General features: G+C 35.3%; 1 protein-coding gene across 6 annotated transcripts in view; it reads left to right on the top strand.

Annotated features, from left to right (window-relative positions):
* The window catches only part of LINGO2 (leucine rich repeat and Ig domain containing 2), a 1,117,067-nt gene that overhangs the window by 559,620 nt on the left and 529,872 nt on the right, over nucleotides 1-27,575 (top strand). Inside the window, exon 1 of one of the 6 annotated variants that reach the window (XM_038552584.1) lies at nucleotides 4,147-4,265. The exons of the other annotated variants lie outside the window; for them this stretch is intronic. The gene's annotated coding sequence lies outside the window, so the exon portion shown is untranslated. Of the gene's footprint in view, nucleotides 1-4,146; nucleotides 4,266-27,575 lie in introns of those variants that run through there. 6 annotated transcript variants of the gene reach the window in all.

Genomic DNA, 27,575 nt, shown 5'->3' with positions numbered 1-27,575 from the left:
TTTTCAGAGTACAGGTCTTTTACCTCCTTAGTCAAATTTATTCCTAGTTTTTTTTTTTTTTGATGCAATTGTAAATAGTTTTTTTTTCTTAATTTCTCTTTCTGATAGCTCATTATTACTGCATAGAAATGCAACTGATTTCTGTATGTTCTACTGTATTGCAAATTTCCTGAATTCATTTATTCTAATAGTTTTTTGGTAGAGCTTTTAGAGTTTTCTATGTGTAGTACCAAGCTATCTGCAAATAGTAACAATTTTACTTCTACCTTACAAATTTGGATGTCCTTTTTATTTTTCTTGTCTGATTGCTGCATCTAAGACTTACAGTAAAATGTTGCACAAAGTGATGAGAGTGGATATACTTGCTTTGTTCTTGATTTTAGAAGAAATACAGCTTTTCACTTTTGACTATGATGTTAGCTGTGGACTTTGAATAATACATGGATTTTACTTTGTTGAGAGTTTTTATCATGAACAATTATTGTATTTGGCCAAGTGCTTTTTCTGGATCTATTGTGATAATAATATGGTTTTTATCCTTCCTTTTGCTAATTTGAGTGTTACACTGGTTTATCTGTGAATATTGAACCACTCTTGTATCTTTGGAATTAATTTCACTTGATTATGGTCAAATGATCCTTTTAATATATTGTTGAATTTAGTTTAGTAATGTTTTCTTAAGAATCATCAGGGATATTAGCCTGTAGTTTTCATTTTTTTTTGTTGCAACTTTGTCTGGTTTTGGTGTCAGGGTATTGCTGACCTTGTATAAGAAATTTGGAAGTTTTCTTTTCTCTTGTATTTATTTATTTTTGGAATAGTTTGAGAATAATTGGTATTAACTCTGCTTTAAATGTTTGGTAAAATCTACCTATCAAGCCATATACTCCTGGGCTTTGTTTGTTGGAAGTTTTTTGATTACTAATTTAATTTTGTTACTAGTAAGTGATCTGTTCAAATTTTCTATTTCTTCCTGATTCAGTTTGGAAGATTGTATGATTCTAGGAATTTAACCATTTCTTCTAAGTTGTCTGATTTGATGGCATATAATTCTTTATAGTGTTTTCTTATAATCTTTTATATTTTTGTGGTGTCAGTTATTTCTCCTTCATTTTTCCTTTTATTTATTTGAGTACTATCTTTCTCTCTTTTTCTTTGATGAATGTGGCCAAAGGTTTATCAATTTTGTGATAGAGAATTACTTCGTGGTTTCATTGATCTTATTTATTTATTTAGTCTCTATTTCATTTATTTTCACTCTAATATTTATTACTTCTTTACTACCTTTGGGATTTGTCCTTTTTCTAGCATTTTTATGTATATGGTTACACTGTTGTGTGAGATTTCTCTTGTTTCCTGAAGTAGGCCTGTATTGGTATAGATTTTCCTCTTAGAACGATTTTGCATATCCCAAAGATTTTGGATTGTGTTTACATTTGTCTCCATGTATTTTTTTTTTCTTAACTTACTCTTTGCTTTTTTCATTGACCCATTCATCATTTAGTTGCATGTTGTTTAGCCTCCATGTATTTGTACTTTTTCATATTTTTTGTTAGTTGATTTCTAGTTTCATATCGTTGTGGTCATAAAAGAGGCTTGTTAGGATTTTAGTCTTTTTAAATTTATTGAGATTTGTTTTCTGGCCTATCATGTTATCTGTCCTGGAGAATGTTTCATGTGCACTTGAAAAAAATATGTATTCTACTATTTCTGAATGAAATGTTCTATATATATTTTTAGGTGTTGTTCAAAGGTTTAATGTGTTGTTCAAAGTCATTGTTTACTTGTTGATTTTCTGTTTGAATAATCTACTCATTGATATAAGTGGAGTTTTAAATTCCTCTACTATTACTGTGTTACTATAAATTTCTCTCTTTATGCCTGTTAATATTAGCTTTATGCATTTAGGTGATCCTATGTAGGGTGCATAGATACATATAGATATTCACAATTGTCATACTTGCTTGTTGAATTGATCCCTTTATCATTATCCAATGCTTTTCTTTGTCTCTCACTACAGCCTTTGTTTTAAATTCTATTTAGTCTAATATAAGTATTGTTGCCATGGCTTTTTTCCCACTTCCATATGCATGGAATATCTTTTCCATCCCTTCACTTTCTGTCTAGCATATGTCTGTCATATACTAAAATGAGTGTCTTGTAGGCATCATATAGATGAGTCTTTTTTTAAAATCCATTCACTCACCTTATTATTTTGTATTGGAATATTTTGTCCTTTTACACTTTAAGTAATTATTAATAGGTATGTACTTATAGTCATTTGGTTAATTGTTTTCTGGTTGTTTTTTCCATTCTTCTCTGTTTCTGTGTCGTGGTTCTTCTTCTTCTTCTTCTTCTTCTTCTTCTTCTTCTTCTTCTTCTTCTTCTTCTTCTTCTTCTTCTTCCTCTTCCTCTTCCTCTTCCTTCTCCTCCTCCTCCTTTTCTTCTTTTTCTTTGCCCCTTCCTATTCCCTCTCTTCTTCATTATTTTCCTCCTTTTCCTCCTTCTTCTTTTTCTCCTTCTCTTCTAGTTCTCTTCCCTTGCAGTTTGATGTTTTTCTTTAGTGTTATGCTTGAATTCCTATTTATTTGTTTGTTTGTTTATTTTTGTAGTGTGTGTGTGTGTGTGTGTGTGTCTATTATAGGTTTTTCATTTTGGGTTATCATTGGGCTCATACATAACTGTGGGCATAGCAGCTTAGAGTAAGTTGATGGTCACTTAAGCAAATTATAAAAGCACTAAATTTTACCCCCTTCTCCACGTTTATCTATATGATGCCACATTTTACACCTTTATATTTTGTGTATTCTGTGGCTACTTTTTATAGTTATAATTGATTTCACTACTTCTGTGTTTTAGCCTCTATACTAGTTTTATAAGTAATTAATCTACAACCTTTAATATTTGTTTTTATCTATGAATTTTTTTCTTTCATAATTTTCTTACTTATAGTTATGGTCTTTTGCTACCACTTAAAGAATTCTCTAACATTTCTTATAACGTTAGTTTAGTGGTAATGAACTCCTTTAGCTTTTGTTTGTCTGGGAAACTATCTCCTTCAATTCTAAATGATGATCTTTCTGGGTAGAGGATTCTTGGTTGTCGGTTTTTTGCCTTTTAGCACTTTGAATATATCATACCACTCTCTTCTAGTTTGCAAAATTTTTGCTAAAAAATTAACTGATAGACTAATGGGGTTTCCCTTCTATGTAAATGATTTTTTCACTTGCTATTTTTAAGATTCTGTATCATTATTTTTTGCTGTTTTAATTATTTTGTGTTTTGGTGTGGCTCTCTTTGGGTTCATCTTGTTAATGGCTCTCTGTACCTCCCGAACCTGGATGTATATTCCTTTCCCCAGATTAGGGAAGTTTTCAGCTATTATTCCTTCAGATAATTTTATGTTCTCTTCTCTCTCTTACTTCTGGGATCCCTACAATGTGAATGTTATTGCACTCGATGATATCACAGGGGTTCCTTAACTTATTTTAATTCATTATTCGTTTATTTTTCCTGTACAGCTTGATTACTTTTTGTCACCCTTTCAGTTCACTGATCCATTCTTCTACATCTTCTAATCTGCTGTTGAGTCCCTCTAGTGTATTTACATTTCAGTTATTGAATTCTTCAGCTCGGTTTATTTTTTTAAATATTTTCTCTCTTTGTTGAAGTTCTCACTAAAACCACCCACTTTTCTCAAGTCCAGTGAGTATCTTTATGACCATTGCTTTAAACTCTCTGTCAGGCATATTGCTTATCTCCATTTCATTTAGCTCTTTTTTCCATGATTTTGTCTTGTTCTTTCATTTGGGACATTCTACTCTGTCTCCTCATTTTGTCTAATACTCTGCATTTGTTTCTATGTATTAGGTAAGTCAGCTACAATTCCTGATCTTGAAAGTAGTGGCCTTGTGTAGAAGTTTTGTGGTGCCCTATAGTGCAATCCCCTTTGGTCGCTAGAACGAAGTATTCCAGACACATCCCCTGGTGTGTATAATGGTTACACCCTCCTATTGTGGTTGAGCCATGATTGCCTTAAGCACAGCCTGCTGCAATAAGCTCCTTTGCCTGCTCTGGACACACCGGGCAAAGTTTGTTCTCCATTCTGTTGAGAAGCCTGGTTGTGGCCAACATGCACTCATAGTGGGCAGGGCTGGCACTCAGCCTAGCTGCTGCAATCAGCCTCAGCCAAAGCTGCAGGCACACTGAAGGACAGAGCTCATTCTCTGCATAGCCAACTAAGAGGCCTGGCTACAAGAACTCAGGTATGCTGGTGTGTGTGTGTGTGTGTGTGTGTGTGTGTGTGTGTGTGAGAGAGAATATAACCAGGGCAGGAATCATTCAGAGTTGTGCCAGTCCTGCTGGTCAGGGCTGCCTGCCAGGTGTGATAAGGCTAAAGCCACTTGGGAGGGACCATTATAGGTTGGGTGAGGCCAGTCTTCAGGTGAACATTAGGGCAGAACATGTGGTACTATCAAAGTAGATACTTAGTGTTAGCACTGGTTCCACAAGCACCTGGCTATCTAAGCTGAGAGAAAGCTAGGAAAATGGTGCCCTCCAGCCATTTGTTTACAGAGAAATGTTCTGCAGACCTCTGCTCCTCCAACATGTATTCTAAGGTTAGTCAATAAATCTTCATGTATACCCCAGATGCTTTTCAAACTGGTGGTCCTGTGCTGTGTCTTGGGCTGAGTTATTTAGCTTGTTACCTCTTTAGAGTAAACTCTTTATAGCCTTTCTGCTGTCCCAGAGTTAAGTGTTACTGTTTTCAAGGCCAGAAAACAAGGCCTTGTTATAGGACTTGTCTTCCCTGTGCAGGTCCCTAGGTTTTGGGGTCTCCAGTGTGGATTCTAATACCCTTGTTCCTCTGTGCTTATGCTGTTCCTCCCATTTGTGGTTGGTCACATTGGGGGTTTGGTTTCCAACTGCATATCCACCCCTCCTACTCTTTTTGATGTGGCTTTCACTTTCTGACTAGCTGTGGAGGATCTCTTCTGCCAGGCTTCCAGTCATTTTCTGAGTTAGTCACATAAGTATAGTTGTTGCCTTGGTATGTCTATAGCACAAGGTGACCTCAGGATACTCCTACTCTACCATCTTCCTTCACGTCTACATTTTTGAGCAATTTCCTCAGGTAGTTAGTTTGCTAAAATACATAATCACATTTTTTTTACCCCTCTATCTTAGTATTGCAAATAATTAGATTATTCTTGAAACAAATCCAATGTAATGTTCAGATGTTATTTATTTGTTTACTTATTTATATTAACTAAATATTCACTTGTAGGAATCACCAGTCAAAATTATTGTTTTAGGAATTTTCCCTCAAACAAGAGTAGATACCAGTATTCCCATATGTCCTATAGGATAGTTCTCTATCCAAACCTGGCTGATCACAACATGGATATCTAACTCAAATGTAAAATTCATATTTGAGGGATGAGGAAGCTTGGAATTTTGAAACTCTGACAAGTTTTTCATGATTCTCTAAAGGAAAGTTTTATTTACATCTCATGAGAACCTGTGTGATGTCCAGTTGCCTGTTTTTCCTGGTGATTTGCTTGGGTGGCTATTTATTGTGTTCTACAATATACCTTACCTTTGTCTAATAAATTTCCTATTTGGCTTAAGGTGGCCAAAGTCTGGTTTTGTTACTGGTAACCAAAAGAACTATAATAGACTAATATAGAATCTTTGACTCAAATTTATGTAACTACTTAGAAATGTTTGGCTCTCTTCCCCCAGTTTTCTTCAAAGTCAGTGTAGGTAGATCCATTGATTTTCACTTCTTTTACTCACCATTTTGTACTTATCAAGTTTTTTTTTACCTTATTTTCTGTGTATTAAGCTCAGTTTCCTCCTCCCCTTGCCTATGTATTCTGAGTAATATTTCATATTCTAGTATTGAAGCCAGATCTGTATAAATTCTGGTAGATAATATATTTCATTCCTTTTTTAAAAAAAGATTGATTGATTGATTGATTGATTGATTGATTGATTTATTTATTTATTTATTTATTCATGATAGACAGAGAGAGAGAGAGAGAGAGAGAGGCAGAGACACAGGCAGAGGGAGAAGCAAGCTCCATGCCAGGACCCTGACGTGGGACTCGATCTCGAGACTCCAGGATCGTGCCCCGGACCAAAGGCAGGCGATAAACCGCTGAGCCACCCAGGGATCCCTATATTTCATTTCTTATAACCATTTGTCTATTAACAACGGACACTTCTTATCTCCTCATTTTGTCGTCTTAAGCTCCATTTGTCACTGTGGTAAATAAAATAATATATGTTCCTTTAAAAAGAAAAGGCTCCTCATCCTTTCCTAAAGAAACTGAAGTTGTTTATATGGCTTAGTTTTGAACGTGGTAATTTAGTGTTTCCGTTAAGAGTAAAGTTGCTATCTCTAGCTAATTTTTTATCCTGTTGCTGGAACTCTGATTTTGAAATTTATATCAGAGTTGTGGAAATGGAACATTCTACAGGATATCTTCCCAAATTGTTTTTATTAAATGAAGTCACTCAACTTCTTCACATATAAATGTTTCTGCAACTGTATCTACCATCTATCAAATTTGTGAAAATGGAAGAAAGAAAAGGAAGGATACAGACGAGATATATGCCTGCTTTGTGCCTGATTCATGAAGCAATTGGAGAAGGAAAACTCTTGATTTTATACATAAACTAATTGGAAACTGGTTTACCACTTCCCTCTAGGTCCTGACAAAAAACAGTGGAGTATGTAGAGAAAATGGGGGCATGTTTAGTATCTAAAGATCACAGTATTTATTTTTCTTTTTCTAGAACGTCTTCACTTGTAATTATTTGATTGGTTCAGTTTCCTCCATCAATTTTCCCTGATTTTGTGATATACTTGATGGAGATTAGATTGTATGACTCTAAATGCAATTTAGGGTGAAGAGAAAAGTCCTTGAGAGTTTGCACATAGATATTTGACCTCATTATCATTCTGCCTACCTAACTGAACTTATCTACTGAAGTCATATTTATGTCAAATGAAAACTAATGATTCTGAAAGTCTTTTTTCCTTTTCACATTTCCCTTAATTGAGCAACATATTTTACTTTTGGTTAAGGAGAAATCGGTTCAATTTGATGGATTAGAGTTTCATCTTTCACCATTTATATCTGCTTAAACTTTAAGAGTTTAGTGCCTCAGTTTTCTTATCTGTAAAATGCAAACGATGTTAATTGTAGTACTTATTACATAGGTTTCATATGAAAAAATTAGCTAATATGTGAAAAGTACTTAGCATGTGGTGATTATAAGTACATAACCATAAATATATTGGTCATTGTAATTTATATTATTTTTAATCCAATACATCTTTTTGGTCCTATAATCACCATCTTAACTGAGGATTTCTCTGCTCAACCCTTGACCTTGCAAAAGCCCTCACACTGAAGTCCAGATCTGTCATTTCCTACAGAAAACCATGTGGTATAGTGTTTTATGGATTATTTTTAAAATCAGACAGACACAATCTGAATTTTGGTTCTCCCACTTTTTATCAAATGACACTGGGAAAGTTATTTATCTTAAATCAATCCAAGTTACTTAATCTGTAAAATGTAAAGGTTCTTATGAAGACAATATATGGTAAGTATACCTAGTACAAAGTAGGAAGGAGAGTTTTAGGTACATACCTAAGTGTATACGTTTCTCATTATGATAGAACTCAAATACTTAGGGTGGCATATAGACCACCAAACCTTTCTTTCCTCTTCTGGTCTCCCTTTACCTTCACTGCACACTCTACCCTCCCTACATATGATGAGCAATTAGTTCTTTGATGTGGTTAAACCAGCCAACCTCTGATTTTTCTACTCTTACTTGAAATTCTTTTGTTGTGCCTTCCACATATGCTGCCTCCATCTCAAGCCTAAAATGTTTTTGAGACTTATTTTTGTAGATCTATTGCTTTTGCTTCCTTTCAGAAGTTGTAAATTGGTAACCCTCTGGCAGATATGTTTTATTGGGCCCATCCAATTTTTTTTAATTGAATAGGAATGCCTTTAGGAGAGGTAAGAAACCCACAATGCACTGCAATAACCACTACTTCTTCACATATTTAGGTCTCCTGCCTGGCGCCTGAAGTCTTTGGGTTTATCACTGGAACTCCCTCTCTTAATTAAAGTTAACGTAAATGAATCACCGCCTTGTCTGCCTCCCCTCAATTCAATTAAAATCTTTATTGGCCCCTTTATATACCCTGACATCAGGCAGAAAAAGTGAATTTAGTGGTAAGACAGAATTGATTTTAATATTTCCAGCTAATAATTGAATAACTTTTAGCAAGACTTCCTTGCTTATGTATAAAATGCAGAAAATAGTGTTCATATGCAAGTAACAATTCTCTTAGGATTGTTTTGGGGATGACATAAAAGAACATGTATAAAATAATCAACACAGTTCCTGATCCAAAGTAGGTGATCTATAGATAATAACCCTTCTGAACCTGTTTTTGTAATTTGCCAAGTGAGGACTTTGAGATTAAATAATCATCTATAGCCTCCTTACAATTAAAAAATTGTAGGATATCTCAATGCTATATTTTCAGAATTCTCTATTACTTTTTTTCTCATAATATGATACAATATACGTCTTTGTTCTTATATATTGATATTTTTATATTTAATGTGTTTCTGTATACTGTCTTGTGACTTTCTAATGCCATAATAATAATGCAATTTCCTACTCTTCTCTTTGATCTGAGTTTCTGGATTATTTATGGAGAGAAAGAAAGACAAAAAGATATTAACATAGGTGGGAGTGTCTGCTACAGGCTCCCTGCTAGGTCCTTTGGTAAACATGACTGACTCCTATGATGGAGCTGAGTGAATAAGTGTATGGTCGACTTCAGAGCAAATTCGGCTTACTGAGAACATCAGTCAGTGTGGCTTACAAAGAACAGTGCAGACAAAAAAAAAAAAAAAAAGAAGAACAGTGCAGACACATGGTTAACCCAGTGGCAACTGAGCAGACGGCTATCACTGCAGGAGTGCCTGGGAGGCTTAGTGGTTGAGCGTCTACCTTTTGCTCAGGTCATGATCCCGGGGTCCTAGGATCAGTCCTGCATCAGGCTCCCCCCAGGGAGCCTGCTTCTCCCTCTGCCTATGTCTCTGCCTCTCTCTCTAAGTCTTTCATGAATAAATAAATAATATCTTTAAAAAAAAAGAAGGCTGTCACTGCATTAGATCTAAAATTTCTAAATACAGTTGTTTTTTATTTATGAAATCTCTGGATAGCAGAGAAGTCAACTACAGTAAATAAAACTGAGCTTGTCAAAATCATGCCATCATCAGCAATTATTAAAATTTCTTTTGTTGGGATCATAATTATTTGTTTTTATAATTTAACAAAGAATCAAGATAGTATCAAATTTAAGCATGTCACTCTCCTCCCACATTCTTTTTTTATCATCACATTCTAATATATGAATGACTAATTTGAAATTAGTGAAGCAAAACCTATTTTACATTAATGATTAAAAACAAGAAAATATATTTAAAATGAATGCTCTGCATTGTTTCAAGCATGTTTAATGTTCTGTGTGCAGAATGTCATATAAAAAGCAAGTAGGCTTATATTAAATATGGAAAAATTAAGTAGGAGATCTTACATAATCATACATCTACATATTTTGTTGTTAATACAATTTTTGTCACCATTTATGGGTTTAAACAAAAAAAAAGCCATAAAAATTCTGAGGCACTCCAAATATGAGTGTTTCTCAGTCCCAAGTGGCCTCAGTTCACTAAATTATTCAGTGCTCTACATAACTGTGTCAAATTTATTCACAAGGCATAAATGAAGAGATCCAGTGCTTGATAATCCAGAACTGTCTTTTTAATAATGAATAAAATCTTTTAAAGATACTGGAAGAAGGGTAACAAGCTGTCCTTAAAACTTTCTCTCGGCTTAAGAGCTATATCATTCTACATTTAGATATAAAGGAGATTAATAAGAATTTGGTTATAAGCTAAGTAAAACATAGGTTTAAATAGACACTTATTGGGCTGATCATGTTGTAAGTGGGAAATTTAGAGGCTTGTTAAGCCTGCTAAAGACTCTTGGGTAACTTCAAGTCTTATATTTGCCTTCTGTCTGTGTGCAATTGTCATTTCCCACTATAATAAACATATCATTTGACCCATTATTTGTGTTTTAGAAGTGTCTCTTCTCTCCTCCCAAAGATCGTCTACCCCACAATGGTTGGCAAAGGACACATTTTCTCAAAATTGCCCTGAGGCCTGCTTCTCCCCTGGTGCTTGCTCCTACCAGCTGTCTGTCTGTATGTGCGCGCAGGCGTGCTCTACATGTGGCATTCTCACTCTGCTCCCTTCTGCCTTCCTTTCCTGGACAATGCTCTCCTCCTTCAGACTCTGACGCACAGGACCCTCGTCTGTGGCAGAGCTTCCCGAAGCTTTCGGAATGTTTTCTCCAAGTGTGTGAGACAGTGCCATAGCACTCCCATCAGCACAGATGACACTAATCCCTGAACTCATCACTGCTCCCGTGACTCAGAATCCAGAAGGATCATAGCTTATTATCTACATTCTCAACAAGTGCCCTAAATGATTCTTCCACTAAAGAGAACTCTTTGGGGCTAATCAGTCACGATGGGGAAGAAGATCAGCTATATCATTTAAAATACTATGTAAAAAAACTTAAATTTGATTCTTCGGCTTCATTGTCCTGATGTTTTCTAGATGTCCACAGCACAAAAATCGCTCGGAGGACTACTTTTTCTTTAGGCCTCTGTAGACACCAGGACATGCTCAGCCCACATCCTGCTTCACGGAAGGCTTTGCTGTCCAGCTCCTAGGAGAACTATCAGCAGATGGCTTGCAATTGTCACGTCATTCAGGATGGACCTCACCTGGAAAGGGCCCCTCGCTCTCCTTCTTACCTTTCCAGCACCTGGTGTCTAAGTGAGAAGGAATGGTCTTTTCAGCCTGTTGCAAGACAACTCTTACACACTATCTGCTCTAGGGTTCCTTGCCTAAGGCTTGTTGCCAGCATTACAGTTTGGCTTCTTCCCTTGCTTCATTCTGCTTCATAACTTTCTTTTCCCAGGCGTTGATTTCTAATAAACATTTTGCACCCCAGGCCCAGTTTTGGCATCTGCTTCCAGAGAAGCCAAATGGTAACATTCTTTCATCCACAATAATACTATTCAGCTTTTCTCTCTTCTCTGAAAGCAGCCTACCTCAGGTCATGACATGGCCTCCCAGACCTCTTAATGGTTTTGAAAACTAGATAACAAAACATCTGAAATTTTCTTCCCTATCTGGAAAGTCGACTCAATATAAAAATTGCCTGTTTTTCAGTCCATGATCTTTTCCTGAGGATCTGTTCTGCCAATGGATGTTGTTCTGAAAATTGAGTTTCTGATTAATTAAACTGTCCTCATAAGGACCTGTTAATTTCACCAAAGCACAAAACCCTGTGATAGAAAATGTGTTCCTCCTCCTGGAGAGAAGTGCTTGTTTTTCATCTCATTGTTGAGCCAGCAGTGTTCTCTGTCTCCAAAGATCACAGAGTTCTTTCCAGGGCTCTCAGATAAGTTAACCATTAACCTCCTTTGCAGACATTCTGGATGTTATCTTAGATAATGGAATGAAATGATTTTCTTTTGGGAAATACTGCACAGTTTGAGTTGTTTTATTTTCTTCCCATTCCATTCCATCAGTGTTAGCAACTACGTTTTTATTATTCATTCTTTCTCACTTTGGCATTATCTAGTAGTACTTTCTACTTAACTTGTTTGAATGCTATCAGAAATTACTGATGTTCCAGTAATTTATTCTAACAAGTCTGTTGGTGTGGACTTGACCCTAAGGTTAGGGAAATAAAGCCATTAGAGGAATTAAAGACTGTCTTAAACTGAAACATGAAAACTCCCCACAAAACTTAATGAGAATTCAGAGCTCAGTTCAGTAGGTTAAGGAGGTGTCCACCTGGGCAAGACTCCAGTCTATCGCCTTACAATGACAAGATACACACAAACTGAAACACTCAGTGATAGCAAAAGAGACCTCGTCTTGCCCAAATATAGATTTAACCCAATTTTAAAATTATACACTTGGTGGCATAATGATGGTACCTCTCCATCTTTATTACCTAAGTCCTAGTTGGCTGAAATCATTCCTTCATTAAGCAAACAGAAAAAAATGTTACTAAGACTAATAATGGCATTGAAATGGCTTCTTCCCAGTAGCCATATGACATAGGTACAGAAAAAGAAGGAAGGTAAGGGTGTTTCCAGTCTTACCAACCTTTTTTCAGAGTTGTATTATTTTCTTTTCTTTTCTTTTCTTTTTTTCTTTTCTTTTCTTTTCTTTTTTCTTTTCTTTTCTTTTCATTTAAATTTTAATTAACGTACAGAGCAATATTGGTTTCTGGAATAGAATATAGTGATTCATCATTTACATACAACACCCAGTGCTCATCACAAGGGCCCTCCTTAATACCCATCACCTATTTAGCCCATCCCCCACCCACCTCCCTCCATCAGCCCTCAGTTTGTCCTCTCTTTTGTTAAGAGTCTCTTAAGCTGTTTCCCTCTCTCCTTTTACTTCCCTTCCCATATGTTCATCTGTTATGTTTGATGGTTGAAATCATGGTATTCGTCTTTCTCCGGCTGGTTTACTTCACCTAGCACAATACCCTCTAGCTCCATCCACATTGTTGCAAACGACACAATTTTGATGTCGTGATGGCTGAGTAATATTCCATTATATATATTTATCCATCCATTCATTGGTTGATGGGCATTTGAGCTCTCTCCATACTTTGGCCATTGTTGATAATGCTGCTTTAAACATCAGGGTGCATATACCCCTTCAAATCTGTAAATTTGGGTAAATACCTTGTAGTGAAATTGCAGGGTCATAGGTTAATAAAAATTGCCATTTTTAACTTTTTGAGAAACTTCCATACTGTTTTCCAGAGTGGCTATACCACTTTGCAATCCCACCAATAGTGCAAGAGGGTTCCTCTTTTCCACATCCTTGTCAACACTTGTTTCTTGTGTTAAGTTGAGCCATTCTGACAGGTGGTATCTCAAGATGGTTTTGATTTGCATTTCCTTGATGATGAGTGATGTTGCACATCTTTTCATGTGTCTGTTGGCCATCTGGGTGTCTTCTATGCCTATTTCTTAACTGGATTATTTGTTTTTTTGGATGCTGAGTTTCATAAATTCTTTATAGATTATGAATACTAACCCTTTATCAGATATAGAATTTGTAAATATCTGCTCCCATTCCATAGGCTGCTTTTTAGTTTTGTTGACTGTTTCCTTCACTTGTGCTGCTTCTTTTGAATTAGAATCTCTTCCCCCCAAAAAAAAAAAAAAAAAAAAAAAAAAAAAAAAATAGAATCTCTTCCCCCCACATACACTACCACCCTAGCTCTCTGTCTAGCGACCTGGCCAAATTTTGCAGCATCACTGACTAAGAGAAAAGGGTGAGGAAAAAAATAAGTCAGGCATCCAGTTGAAGTAAATCAGCTAGTGGAGCCTATGGGATCTCTTATTGTTTACCAGCTGCTCCTATGCTCTCTGCTGAACCTGGACTAATTTTATAGCTAGAATTGAATTAGCAATTCACACTGCATGCTCACCAGATGCTATTGAAGAATGTGGAGGAGACGGCAACATAATCACACTGAAAACAGAACTTGAAGATCACCTTGTCCTTTTAGCATCAGGGACTCAGCTAAACAAGATGACTGATTTATCTATGCACCTTATGCCATTATTAAATAAGCAAAGATGAGAACACAAGCATGATATTGCACAACAGTGTTATCGGTTTGAGTCACCATATCTGTAATTTAGGAGTCACATTGTCTAACTCCAACAGGTGACAAAGACTGGCAGATGGTAGTGAGGATTTCTTTGCAAAGTTCACAGTTTCTTACAAATTCTTGCCTTTTTTTTTTTTTTGGTCTTTTTCTAAAATTCTATGTGTGTGTGCATGTACCCAGCCATATTCATACAATATGTGCTCTTTTATATTTTGAGGCTAATTTTTTAATGACATATAGATTCAGAATTGTACTAGCTCTTGATATTTTTTTTCTGTTAGTATTCATTCAACATTCACTAAACAAACATTTCTTAGCACTTACATGCCAAGCAATATTCTAGACACTTAGGATATATTGATCAATACAGCAGAAAATAAAATGTCCACCATTGTGTAGCTTATATACTACTAATAATCCACTATATCAATATATTTTACTGAAAATTAATCTTGTCTCATTTTATTTTCATTTTTTAAAGATTTTATTTATTTATTCATAAGAGTCACAGAGAGAGGCAGAGACACAGGCAGAGGGAGAAGCAGGCTCCCCATAGGGAGCCTGATGTGGGACTCAATCCTGGGTCACTGGGATCATGCCCTGAGCCGAAGGTAGACACTCAACCACTGAGCCACCCAGGCATCCCTCTTGTCTCATTTTAGTATTGCTTACATAACCTTTTTTAGGTTGATACAATCCTTTTTGTATCTTTAATTTCAACCTTACTGAAAAAAAACTTTTTATTTAATCATGTCTTCTTGTAAGCATGTTATACCTTTAAAAAATACAGTTGGAAAATCTCTGACTTTAAATAGGAAATTTTTATCCACCTATATTTTTGAAAATAAAAATATATTTGGATATATTCCTTTTACTGTTTTCTGTAGTATGCTTCTCTGTACTATGCTTTCTTTTAATTATTTTCCCATTCTTTTTTTATTAGTCAAGTTTTCTTTATATTCTTTGATTTCTCTATTAATTTGAAGTTCTGCAGTGTTTTTATTCTTTTAGTATTATTCTTAAATTTAATGGTTAGTTACTTGTATTAACAAATACCTGCCTTAACCCTGTCTAATCTTCACAAATATTCCTGATGTCCTCCCCCAAATACAAAGACGTTAAACTTTTTGAATGCAATCCATTCTCCCATCTTTCCTGTATTTTTAATTTAAGAACCCAAACTTAGTCATTATTAATGATCCTTTGTATAGCCAAAACATCATTGATTTCTTTGCTTACTATTATATTTCATATTCTGCATTTTCTTCCAAGCTAAATTTTGTTTTCTTGAAGTATTTCTACTAGTACTACTTTCAGCAGATTCTGGAGTAGTAAATCCTTTCTACCTTTGCCTGAACATGTCTATTTTGCCCTCACTCTGGATTGAAAGCCCAATTGAGTATGCGATTCTACAGTGACTGATACTTACTCTCAACATATTAAATGTATTCTTCAGCAGTCTTCTCCATTGTGATTGGTTGTAAGGCTGCCATCAATATAGTAGACTTTAAATTTTAGGAATTTAGGGGATTTGTCTTTTATATTTAGGAAATGATTTTTTAGGGGGTCTGTCTTTTACATTTAGGAAGTGTTTTTTTTTTATATTTATTTTACAGCAAGAAAGAGTGTGTCTTGTGCAGGGGGGAAGAGCAGAGAGAGAAGAAGAGAGAAACTAAAGCAGACTCCATGCTGAGCATGGATGGGGTCCAACGTAGGGCTTGATCTCAGGACCCTGTGATCACGACCTGAACTGAAACTGAACTGGATGCTTAACTGACTATGCCATTCAGGCACCCCACATTTAGGAAGATATTTTAAATGAAATGTTAAGTATGGGTTTCTTCTTTATTTAACACTCATTACACTGCTTCTGGACTCATGTCTTCAATTATGGATAATTTTCATTCACTTGCATTTTGAGTGTTGCCTCTCCCTCCCTTCATCTCTCTATTCTGTTCTCACAGAACTGCTATTGTACATATATTGTAATGTCTTTTCATACCCTTCATGTATTACTTCTATTATCTTACATATTCCTCTGAGCTGAATTCTGGGTAATTCCCTCAGTTCTCTTTTTAGCTCACTAAATTTTTCTTCAGGTCTGCCTAATTTGTCTTTCTTTTAAATGTAACTGTCTAAAGCATTTTTTTGTTAGTTTACTTTATATAGCATTTCTGTGTCTTATAGATGGAAGGTATTCTGAGCAACCTAGTTTACTATAGTTCTGGAATTTCATGATCTTTTTTTCTAGTAAGTTAAAATCGTTTTTGGAAGGCCTCAAAAATAAACAAAATGATTTGGTATTCTAAATGTTAGTAGGAATCAATAATGAAAGGGAAAGGGAAGAGAGGAGACCTATGTATTTGAAGTACCACAAACTGGGTGGTCTCAACATTAGACATGCATTATCTCACAGTTCTGGAGACTAGAAGTTAAAAACCAAGATGTCAGCATGATTGATTTCCTTCTGAGGACTGTGAGGGAGCATGTCCTCTAACCCTTCCCTAGCTTCTGGTGGTTTCCTGGAACCTTTGGCTTTCCTTGGCTTCTACTGCTTCATACCGATCTCTCTCTTCAACTTTATTTGGCATTTTCCTTGTCTGTGTATCTGTGTCCAAATTTTCCCTTTTTATGAGGATATTGTTCATGTTGGATTAGGGGTCCATCTTATTTCATCCAGAATGATCTTGTCTTAGCTAATTGCATCTGCAATGACCCTTTTTTTCCAAGTACACTCACATTTGTAAGTACTTGGGGTTAGGATTTTAACATATGAATTTGGGGAGATGGGAGAAGGACACAATTCAACCCATAATAGACACTGTTGGAAGTGGGCAGCCTGAATTTAGGTTCTGAGACATAGTGTGAAGCTTAGCTCTGCCAGTGATTAGCTTTGGTAGATTCCTCATTTTCATCATCTATAGAAAGAAGAAAATAATGATTCTGTTACAAGAATTGATTAATCTATTGTATATGAGACATAATATTGTGTTCCATGAATTCTAGATATCACTGCCATTTCCTACTAAGAAACATGTGCCAAATAGTGCCTAGTATGTCTTGAAGTTTTGCCTACTTTTATCGGACGTCCTAGAAATATATGTGGTTACATATAAAGGATCATGGAACATTTTAGCAGTGACTGGAAGCTGTACATGTGGTACATGTAAAGCAAGTTAAGAGAACTATTTGCAGATAGCTCACATTATTGATCACTGTATATCAACACAGCGCTAAGCCCTTTATATGCATTGCCTTCTTCAATCATCAAAACTACCCTAAGACAAAGAGGATGGCTCCTACCTTTTTAAAGATGAGGAAACTGAGACTGAAATAAGTTAAGTGATTTGTTCAAAGTTAAACTGGCACTAAGAGTGGAGAATGGATTTATACTTCACTCAGTTTAACTTCAGAACCCATGATATTATAAATGGTTACAACATGAGGAGACAGATTTTAAATCACATGTAAGAACCAGCCAGGCATTTTTCTTACTGCTCATATTTTTAAGACTATCTAAGATTTCTAAATCATACTAGTAGGCACATTTTTACCAGTCATCCACCATTTTGCTCTAAAAGTTGCACCAAGTGCCTTGTTGTATAACTCTGCCTTGATACTGTGGTTCATAGTCTATTCAAATTTTGTTGAGTTCATTGCTTATTGGCAGGATCTTGATCTTAACTTAGAGGCTTTATTTAAAATAATTTTTCACTGAATTAGAACACACTGAAAATAGTCAGCAGTTAAGCCAATCTCAGTGAATTCTGCAGTTATCCATCCAACTACCCTCTGTCTACCTCTGTTGCTTGTGCATGATTTGCTTCTTCAAGTTCTCACAAATGACTGGCTTTAGGCAATGAGAAGGATTCATTCATGCATTATTTCTCAGCTATGCTAGATGTATAGTGGCAGCTATATATTTGCAGTGACCTCACTTTTGCTTTTAACTTAACTGGAAAATATTGAAAATTGCTTGGATAAAATTGTGACTACACTTAAAATATTTCCTTGAGGAAACACAGTGTTATCTATATAAGAAGTAAGAATCCCTAACCAATGAATATCTATGAACTTTGATTTATTTGGAGGAAGTCAGAAACTAACAAAAAATAGAAATTATAAGAAATTGGATTATCTCATCTCTAAATTCTCCTCACCATACTTAGGCACAGACAGTTGAAAATCTGTTATAGGTAATGCTTATTTTAGGCTTTGGCGACTATTCTTTTAGAACAGACTACTCCTTTAGTACTCCCTGACCTGCACTTTGTGCCTACTCAAGAACACCTCAAACCTCTGAGTCCTAAGTGACCAGATGAAATAAATAAATAAAAATTGTTATTGTTTAAATGAAAATAATAAATTCAATAAACTTCATCAAATTCCTTGGCCAAGGAAGACCTCCTTTGTGTAGAGATCTCTCACTTAGCTGAGGCTAGAGGTCACATCTTATTTCTGCAAAAGATTGGAAACCAAAGACTAGAGTTATTGTTTGTTTGTTTCTTTGTTTGTTTTTAAGATTTATTTATTTATTTATTTATTTATTTATTTATTTATTTATGAGAGACAGAGATAGCACCAGAGAGCACAAGTGGGGAGGAGAGGGAGAAGTAGGCTCCACATTATGCAAGGAGCCCACCCAATGTGGGGCTCCATCCCAGGAACCTGGGATCATGACCTGAGCCAAAGTCAGACACTTAACCAACTGAGTCACCCAGGTGCCCCAGGAATAGAGTTTTAATCCTCCTCTGAAACTTCAACAGACTATCATTATATCAGTGATTATCTTCTGGATTTGGCTTCCCCCTTTGTTTCTACACCTGTAGATGTTATTTTTCTTCTATTGAGTACAGTTCTCTATTCAGTATGTGTATGTATGCATGTCTGCATGTGGGCTTGCTGTCACTCAGCATTTTCTGTTTGTAGCAGAAAGAAAGTCTCTTTGAAAAACCTTTGCCTACATTGCTACTGGAGTCCCTGAACATTTTCTCTATGTATGTAATATGTGTAATTTCTTAAAATAAATAGATAGCTACAGATTTTTTTAATTGTTGCAGTGTATATCATGCTTCATTTACTCAGCATCCTAAAAATGGCTCCTAGAATTTGAAACCTCTCTTCCAAATTGTTATTTGTGCATGTGAGTGCATTTTTCTGAGAAGAGAGTTTTTAGCTTTTATTAGAGTATCAGTATAATTCATGAATCCTGCAAAAGTCTAAGAAATATTGAATATAATTTTGAAAATGTGCTTTCCTCCTTCAGACTAGATTATGCCTATTGCCCTCTAATTTACTATTCTCAAATGGCATGCTTTCCAAAGGGACCTAGCATTCCATTGTATGAATATGATGAAATTCACATTAAAATTTCTGAATTATTGGATTTTAGATTTTTTGTGTTTACTAAAAAATGCAATGAACATTCTTGAAAATAAATATATGAGCCCATATCTAACCATTTCCAAGTGGCAATTTCCCTAAAGTGGATATTTTTGGTCAATAGTAAAATCGTTGTTAAAGCTTTAGATACATAATGCTGCTTTTGTTACATTTATGCTTCTTTAAAAAATGTGTATACTAATTTTTAATTTTACTTAATCCATATAAAATAATGGAATATCTTTAAAAATTTTTGATAAAACAAACCAGAAAAATAAGCAAATAAGCAAAGCTTTAGTCAGCTATAGAACTGAGACTTAAGATAGATAGATAGATGGATAGATAGATAGATAGATAGATACTTTTCTAGGATGGTACATTAATTCCTATTCCTTTGTTCTAGGTTTCTATATTTAATTCAGTAAAATTATTTAGTGGCCTTATTTCTTTTATTTTATTTTTTTGGTTTGCTGAGTTTTTAGTACTCTAGGGCTTTTAAGGAAAGCCAACATTATAATAAGTAAGCAATATTGTATAAAAAATAAGACAGGCAATTAAATCAGTTTTCCAGGAAGATCATAAAATAAAAAATGATAAGATTATGGAGCATTAGTGAGAAATGGGAAAATCAAAAGAGAATCAAAATAATACAAAAAGTGTTAGTTGTCAACTAAGAGAAAAAACCCAGATGATTCAGAAAATACATTTGAGAATGACCCTAACATGTTTTTGATCAAATCAGTGAACTACCTCTAGTATTAAGGCAAGGAACTATAGTAGACTGAATGCTTGAATCCAAGCCTTCTTCCTTCCCTGTATCCATACTTTGACCTAGCATTTGAAGAGTGAATTTCCCACCCCTTGACTTTGTGATCTGTTTGGCCAGTGATATGCCAGCCTCAAATGCAGACTTTAAGAAACCAAATGATCTGCAAATTCGTGGGCAAGAGATACATGCTTTTTTGTTGTGTGACATGGATATTTTGTAGATGTTTAATAGGTAGCATTAATGTGGAAATATCTAATTAATATACAGAAACAGTTGTGGTTTTTTTGTTTTGTTTTGTTTTTACTTAGATATTGTTTCAAGTACCAACTTCATGTGGTTTTACCTAAATTAGAGGACCATAGCAGATAGCTCAAGAAGACAAATCTTCAAGCAAAGGAAGCAATTGATTCAGCATAGTATTACAGGAAACAAATTCATACAGCATTAACAAACTGAAATGCTGTGGATGAGATAGAGACCTGCAGGTGTGTTGCCCTCACCTATTCAGTGTTGTTGATTTTGTTATTGTTGTTCAAAAGAACTGGTTGACAACATTAGAAAATTTGGAAGGTATCATATAAAAATTCGATTTCTGGCTTTTCTTGAAAGGTCAAAAGTAGTAGCAAAACCACAATTGTCCTTCATCGTCCTAATTGGTTGGGACTGAGTAGAAGTCACTTTCTCTTTCTTTCTTTTCTTTTTTTTAAGATTTATTTATTTATTTGAGAGAGAGAGTGCATGAACAGGACAAGGGACAGTGGGAGATAGAATCATCAAGCAGAATCCTTGCTGAGGGCAGAGCACATGCAGGTCTTCAGGGCCCTGAGATCAAGATCTAGGTTGAAATTAAGAGTAGACACTCAACCAACTGAACTATGCAGGCACGCCTAGAAGTCACCTTCTCAAAATGGCCTGAGCTATCCAGTTTACCCCAACACTCACTTAGTACATTTCCCTCACTTACTTTTTAGGTGAATGGATTTATTAATGTCTACTTTATGCAGTTTTTTAAGAATAGAATACCTATCAAAAATGCCTAGAGTGAAGCAGGTGCTCATTAATAATATCCTTTATTTTTTAGGAATTCAAGAAATGGTAAATCAATAATAGCAATTTATATATATTTCTTATGACTAGAGTTTCAGTCAGTTAAAATGCATCCTTTAAACTGTCTCTGAATCACTGACTTGTCTTTAGGTAGTCATTCATTCAAGAATCAAAAAGAACAGAATGAAATTTCATGAAAACATGGCAACATTGAATTGTCTACCCACTTAAGGTGATTTCTTAACCAATTTGATAAAAAGGAAATAAATTGAAAATCATATTTCTGCTTATATCAATTGGTTCAGACTCCTCCACCAAGCTAAAAGGGCCTAACAACAATAATATTTCAGATTTGTTTAGCAGTTTATAGGTCACAGAAGAACTTTATACTTACTATGTAATTTTATCTTTGACATGGCATTTCAACATAGATATTTAAACTTGAAAGAAATAATACAAGAACCCAAATAGGAAAAAAAAAAAGTTACTACCACATTTAAGCTAATTAACTTTCACCTATTTATTAAATATTTTATGAATGTCTCTTAATTCAGGTATTGTTCTAGGTAGCAGAAATATTGAAATAAATATAAGCTACAACTTCCATTATATTACAGACTTCTTTTACTTAAAAAAAAACAAAAACAAAAAACAAAAAACCTCAGTCTCCTCAACCCTCTTCAAAGGCATAATCTAGCAACAAAAAGGATATATATAGTCTGTGGTCATTTTCAAACCTCAGCACTGCTGGATAATACAGGTAACACTTGTAATTCAGGAACCCAAGTTGGAGAGTCGACTTAATGCAAATCTCAATGCCATAGTTAAATGTCCTGAGTACCCTCCCCATTTCCTTGTAAGATAAGTGTCATGGACAGGGTCCAAGGCATTGCCTTGCCAAGACTCTCAAGGGACAGGCTAGATTACAGTCTACTAGGGGCATTAAACATCATCAAGAATGTCTGATGGAAGAGAAAAGTATATTTGCAAGAACCCTCAGGGAAAGAGTATATGTAGTTGGAAAGAGTTCTTTGATGCTTAGTCTCCAAGCCTCTACCATCAGAGTATAGTATTTAGGCTTCCAGTGGAGGCTGATTTTGGTAGCCTTCCTTTATCCAACTGAGTTCAGAGCTGAAGTGCTTGGAGGTCCAACAGAGTATTCACACAATCACTGGTGGGCCTCCTGCTTTTATTTTTTCTCCTTAGAGACCTTCCCCTCTTCACCACACGTTGAATAATACATCAATCAGTGTTTAAGGGACACCAGCTTGAAGAGGTACCCTCAATACCAACACAGGCTAAAAGCCTATTTTTTTCCCTTCCCTTTTCTTTTCTTTCTTAATGTAGCAAATGAAAGTGGCCTAGGCCTCCTTTTTCTTAGGGGTGGAAGGAGTGGATTGAGGGAGAAAAATCTGAGAAGAAATTTTGTGAATCAGAAAATGTCATCAAAACAAAACGACTGGTGACTTTCAACTCTCATGCCTCATTCAGCTGAGTGTGGAAAAGGACCAACGTGGGACCTTATTTTGGCTTGCTGAAATCAAACCTCTCCTTTCCCCTCTCTTTCTCCTTTCACTCATTCCCCTCCTCTCTCCACTCACCCTGCATTCATTCCTCTAAGACTTCATTTCTGAAAAAATGACAGTGTTAGGTCCTGTGCCATGGGTGAAATGTGGACTGAGAAAGAGAAGGAGATTGAGTCAGGAAGGCCTAATCCACTCTCTTATCTCCAGCCCCAATTCTTGGAGAAGTTACTGTCCCCACTTTTCAGATAAGAAAACAGAGATATAGAATCTCTGTTAAAAATCTTATGGCTTCTGCTTGCATAAGAAATTAGAATGAGAGCCTCTGCTCTCAGTTCAGTATCTTGCCACTTACACTTGCCTCGTTTTTGTAGATCTGAATGACTCTTATTGGAATATTACCAGTTTGTAAAATGAGGTAAAAAGCTCTCATAACAGTTAAAAACCCATTTTTATGCTTTTAGATACCAATAACTACAATTTTAACATGCTATTTTATTTGTTCAGCTGTTAGGTCATAATATTTTCCAAATAAAAATGAATAATTCAGTACTTCTTAAAGTTTTGTATTGGAAATGGTCCAGGATTTTTATACACTAAAGCTATTTTTTTTTTCACCCTTGAGAACTTGAACTAAATTTCCTTTATATCACCCTGCAAATTTCAAGAACTGGCCCTTACTTAGAGTATGGCAAAATCAGAGCTGTTTGTTCAAAAATGTTAGTGTAAATAAAGTGAATAACATTTGGAAACCCAATATATATTCTAGCAGTAATTTACTGATAATAATTTTATATAAATATTTATGATCTTTTCTCTTTGTATTTTGACTGAGTCAAAGAAAACTATAGATACTTAAATGAGATAACTTTCCAAAATGGAAGTTCTGTTTATGCAAAAATTTCAGAGTACATGCAAATTTTCTTCTGTCTATATTTCAACAAGAATGTGAAAGCAGATGATGCAAATTGTTAGACGTAATTAGAAAGAGAGAATATTGGTTTTGGGGAAAGGAGAAAAAGTAGATAAAGCAGAATGGTGGATTATGGGCTTGAAACTTTGCAAAGGATGGGACAGGGTGGGGAGGGGAGGACAACATAGGAAGAATAGCCAATACCTTAGAACTTCTAGGATTGTGTGGGAAAGAAGCAGTAAAAGTTGCTCTAAAAGAGACTCTGGTATGTGATTTGATAAGGCTTTACTGTGAGAAAGGTAATAATCTATCATTTTGAATTTTGTGGAGAAAGCTTCAGAAATAGTTGCTTCAAATACTTGCTTTTATTATTTCTTTCAAATTTAACTTAGCATTCTGTGTTTTTATTTGCTAATGCAACACTAGTCACTGTGCATCTCTAAGAGCATAGCAGGACATAGCACATGGGAATTATGCAGAATGGTATGAGACATAGCAAAACAGGACTGGGTGCAGAAAAGGATGCTTTTTCATATGCACTTAATGTACAATAAAGTACACATAAACATAAGAATTGAAATTTTTGGTGAAAGGAAACTGAGAAGTCTAACATGATCAGAATATGCCAGAGGGAAGTCAATAGTGAAAGCCTCAATATAACTGATGTAAACTGTTTACCTTGTTGATGTTGTCTTTATGTAATGTGTTACTGATTTTTATTTTGGTAATTGAAAACAATATTAAGCCTTTTCATAGGTCTATTCCTTTAATCCCATTTTCCCATGAAATCTTAAATCACCCCAGGTGTTGTTCTTTTCACACAGCAGTTTTGAGAAGGTACTCTTTAAAGTTAACTGTATAGTGTTAATTGGGTCAACCTGTGCATGGGGCCTTTATGTTTACTGTGATAGGAAATGGGCAAATTAACATATTAATGAAGACATCACACCTTGTTGTTGTTGTTGTTGGGGCAAAGGCATTCCAATTTTAGATGGTTTTTATCTGAACAAAACTGTGTTGTATATTTGTGTAAAATCTGGCAAGTGTAGTTATTGCCTGAGGGGAGATTTGCTCAAAATAGAATGGCAGATGGTACATTGTGATGTATTGCTCTAATCTAAAATATTTTGCATTATCTTCATCATCATCTTCATCACCATCATTGTGTTTGCTTTTAATTGCCTGAGCAAGAGCCATTGTTCACAGTATTTTCTCAAGTAGGATGCCTCTTACCCTGCTTTTCCTAGCTAGAATTCAACTCATTTTTCAGTGGTCATTTCAAGTGCTCCACGGACCCTTTTTTTATTCCCTAGATCTCCAGGATCATTTCCTCTAGGCATAATCACAGAATGTTAGAACAGAAAAATGCCTTTTCAGGTTTAATCCTCTCATTTTAAAGAGGGAGAGATTGATGCCCAGAGCAGTTAACTAATGGAGTCAAGATTGAACAGTAGAAGAAGGGAAGAAGATATATACATATATAGTAAATTTAGAGCCCTCTCCACTTGCATTTATATTTATAGACTTGTAAACTTGAAAAGCAACTGGTATTTGACCTTACACTCTTCACTACATTTGGATTTATGTTATTTGTCTAACCAGCCAGATTCAAGGTTTTTTTTTTTTTTTTTTTTACAACAGACATTTGTATCTCCCAGATCAGTAAAATGAGTCTCTAGAATAGAACAACAAATAAATCTATTTGCAATTTATCTTAATGATTGCCTGAAGGGATAGTTTAGGTAGAGCTTTGAAGCCTTTGGAATGCCTGCCATTTTGAATTAGAGATCTCTAACTTAACTGTACCCTGTATCATTGTATATTGTTGGTCATGAAGAATGAATTAAGGCCTAAGGTATATAATCCATTGAGCCCTGTGTGAAAGTTGGTGTCCTAGAGTCTTGACATATTTCACATTTAAAATGCCAAAATGTTTAATTGTGTGTAAACTGAGCTTTAAATTAGTAATACAATATGTGGAAGATATTGGATTTAATTCTAGTCTTTCCAATGCTAAATTACATTCTTGATAAATAAGTGTTTATTAATCATTGGAATAAATTTACATTAATTATATCTTTATGACTCTCTTCTGATAACTGCACTTACAGTATTGGAAGGAGAATAGATCATTATAATGTGTAAAGTCTCCTTCGTTGCCACATGGAAGCCTGATGGACTCAAATTGGAATTTCTAAGGGGAAGGAGGAAACAAGAGGGACTTCGAAAACTGTTTCTCTGATTTAGAATTGTTTTGAGTGGTACTGAGGCTAAGCCCAGAAAGAATACCAAGAGATTATTCATGCCAATAACTAGAACAATACCTAAAACTTAGCAGTTGAGAAAAATGAAGAAAATATGTTTGTATTTTAAAGCAGACATTGATTCGTTTGAGAAAATAATAATTTTTTTCATGGCATGACTAAATAATATCATATTAAATAAATGTATTTATATACCTACACCTTTGACTAAAATAATAATAGATGGAGTGTTGACATTATTTTTCTTTGTATTTAGTAGATAGTAGGCCAAATTTTAGTGTCTCCTGTAGAGTTACTTGTAATACATTTCAAGGATAATTATCTAGTAAACCCCCTGTAGTTCTCTTTAATGCAAAGACGTCCTGGAGTGTTTTTCCTTTCCCAATGCAAAGTGTAAGCAGTGTTCAATTAGAGAGCATGCCCCAGTGAAAAGAGAAAAGTTTAGATCTGAATGAATATATTGACTCTGCCATATCAGATTCCAGCTAAGAAAGAATTATAAACTGGCCTATATAATAACTAAACTGGAAGGTGTGGATTTTTATGTTGGTGCTGAGGGTTTTGTAATTGTTTTCTGTTTCTCGAAGTAGACCATAGACCTTAGTCCATTGCACATACAAGCTCACCTCTGAAAGATAGCATCTGACAAGAACTCACGTTCTAATTTGTGGATTTTTTTACACTGCAAGTCAATTTTTAAATTATTTTGGCATTTAACAGAAAACAGAAGTAATTTTCTCAAAAGTCTAGTGAAGCCTGTCTCTGGTATGTTAAAATCTAACATCAGGTTCTTATTCTGAGTTGAGCAGAGAATTGTATTTTCCCATAGATATGAGCTGTCCACTGCTTAGAGATTATGTGGAGCATGACATCAGGATGGAGAAGAAAGTAGTCCTAGAAATGAATTAGATATTTTTGACATTATTTTCTAATGATCAGTTTGGAGCTAATAAGATACAAACAACCCCAGGAGGAATTCATTTGCTTAAATTCATTTACAGTGAGATGAAAATAGTCCACATAAGACCTTATATTTATTCAGACATTCTCAATTAATCAACAACAAATATTTAGTGAGCACTCATTCTGTTCCAGGTACTATGCAGATACTAAAGATACTGGAACAAATGTGACCCAAATCCCTGCCCTCTAGGAGGTTACAGTTTAAGAGGAAGGAATGACAAGTAAGGAGATGAATACCTTTCCAAGTAATGATGCTGTGATAGAGGTAAGCCTACAGTGTTAAGGGACCACAGATCAAGGGCATATAGCCCAGACTAGGGCAATGAGGGGAACAGAGAAGGCATCCTGGTACCTGATTTAGGCTTATGGCCCAGTGATACTTAGAATAGGATGTCAAGAGAACCTGAAGATAGTGAAGCTTGGAAAGAAATGGTGAAGGGAAGAGGAATGGGAGGCTGAGTATTTGGGAAAAAAATTTGCAGAAGCCATGTGAGGTCAGGAAATAATGGCTCCCTGAGAACATGGACTGTGTCTGCCTTCTTTACCTCAGCATCTTCTGAATTTCAAAGAATGGCTAGCACAGGGGATCCCTGCATGGCTCAGTGGTTTAGTGCCTGCCTTTGGCTCAGGGCGTGGTCCTGGAGTCCTGGGATCAAGTCCCACGTCGGACTCCCTGCATGGAGCCTGCTTCTCCCTCTACCTGTGTCTCTGTCTCTGTCTCTGTCTGTCTCTGTGTGTGTGTGTGTGTGTGTGTGTGTGTCTCATGAATAAATAAATAAATCCTTAAAAAAAAAGAATGGCTAGCACATTGTGGACAATGAATAAATATTTGTGCAATGAATTAAATAATGCTTATGAGTACAGATCTAAACACAGGA

The sequence above is a fragment of the Canis lupus genome, chromosome 11 (genome assembly GCF_011100685.1).
Source record: "Canis lupus familiaris isolate Mischka breed German Shepherd chromosome 11, alternate assembly UU_Cfam_GSD_1.0, whole genome shotgun sequence".
Lineage (NCBI taxonomy): Eukaryota > Metazoa > Chordata > Mammalia > Carnivora > Canidae > Canis > Canis lupus.
Note: the sequence above shows the minus strand (reverse complement) of the source record. Positions and strands in the feature narration are given on the sequence as shown.